At 35.4% G+C, this 1,884-nt stretch overlaps 1 protein-coding gene across 1 annotated transcript in view; it reads right to left on the reverse strand.

The window, feature by feature from the left end:
* The window catches only part of LOC141394456 (uncharacterized), a 34,281-nt gene that overhangs the window by 8,124 nt on the left and 24,273 nt on the right, over positions 1-1,884 (reverse strand). The window lies entirely within an intron of this gene.

The following is a 1,884-nucleotide window of genomic DNA, read 5'->3' on the forward strand; positions in this document are numbered from 1 at the left end:
TCACAAAACAGTTTTTTTATGATTTGGTAATTGTTTTCTTTACTTAACATTTAATTTTTTGTCTTATAAAGTAACAATTCAAACTGAAATACATGTTATTGCATTTGCCGATTTTTTGACGATTTTAAATACTATTTTGCCGATTTTGGCTCCCGAAAACTGACGATTTTCGATCAATCTTATCACTGCTCTTAGGATGTTTGGTATTGAAAATGGGATCTATCGGTCCACGTTTTGATATAGCCTTTATACCACGGTTCCTCCCGTTTTTCGGTATTTTGAAGGTTTGAACCATATCTATCTATAGTTTGCCAGCACTAATATAGCCCCTATAGGAGATGTATTGCAGGTTCTCAGATTTGAAGGTACTACGATACCACTCGATGTGAAGTCTTTTAAATGATTAGTCTACTGTAGTGACTGTAACCTGATATTTCGGATTCTCAATGGGTGGAAGAAGAAAATGATAGATGTGGGATCATATTTAGGTATATTCCCAATATATACATAGATTCAGATTTTTTAAATTTTTAGCAATTTGCATATCACTATGCTACACGAAAATTATTAACCATATTTTGACACCGTAGCGTGGTAGAAAACCAAAAATAAGAATACACGTGTCCCGGCGTTTTCCCCTATCACTTCAACTTTCGAGGTTATGAGCCCTCATAGACCTGAGGCTTTGATGTCAAAAGGCATAATTTTGTCAGGCACATATCTTGTAAACCGCTAGGAATTTGGGTTTACTCGTGGAAACAAAGATGTAGGTCTGGTCCTACAATATAATAGTTGTGAACACATAAAATCTATTCAACTTCATCTTCAAGGTCAAAATCGTCAAAGTCAAATTTCCATTATAATTTTTTCTCGGATTTAAGTCTGCAGATCAATGAAAGTAAACAAACAAAAAGATTCCCGTACCAGTCACACAAAACCACAAACTTTTCAGCTTCTCTGAATCGTTTCATTCTCACAACCAAAACAAAACCACAAACTTTTCAATGTAAAAAGATGAAAACCGTACGATTGCTGAAATGTACTTCGGCTATGCTTTGACGAGTTGTTCCATTAACCACCGGAACAAAAAGAATTTTTGGAAAACGTTTGCCGTGCGTTATAGTGCGGTTACACTAGAGTTTTTTGTCGGCTTAACCCACTTGATGAGGATTTATTTGACGTTTGCGCTATGGAATTGGAATCCGGTTATGTGTAACCGGGGTATTATGGTCAATGACACACTCAGGCACACACACACATGTGATTGGTTAACACCCCTATAAACTAACATCAACATACCACAGTGAATATTTTATCAACCACCCATGGTGCAATAATAGCTCATTTATAGTACGTTTATATATAACCGGATTTAACAAACCCACTGGGTTTCAATTGTCATTTCCTTTGTCTGTGTTTAGACACACAAATTTCTCGGGAAAGTAAATTGAGTTTTTGGGAGAGAGCGGAGAGGAAAGAGCTCCTCAATACTCTTTCCTACCCCCTATTGCCTAAAAACTGAATTTACTTTCCCGTGTGTCTAAACACGGACTTTGCGTATACGTGAAATAAATCCTAATTAAGAAGGTTAACCCTGCAAAAGGCTATAATATAAACATGGCCTTAGACTAGCCATAAATCCTCAACTGGATTTATTAAATCCAGTACAAATCTCATTGCATTTAGATATACCTGTTGGAGGTTTTTGCCTTGCTTATGGGTACTTTACACGATATGTATTTTACATATGGGTTGTCGCTTTGCGTATATATTTTGTATATAAAAAGTGACAACCCATATGTAAAATACATATCGTGTAAAGTACCCATTACAGATTTTGACATTTTAAATTATTTTTTTTTTTCTTGATATTATGACCGTATT

This window comes from Musca autumnalis, unplaced genomic scaffold (genome assembly GCF_047663935.1).
Source record: "Musca autumnalis isolate F117 unplaced genomic scaffold, ASM4766393v1 scaffold_2, whole genome shotgun sequence".
Classification (NCBI taxonomy): domain Eukaryota; kingdom Metazoa; phylum Arthropoda; class Insecta; order Diptera; family Muscidae; genus Musca; species Musca autumnalis.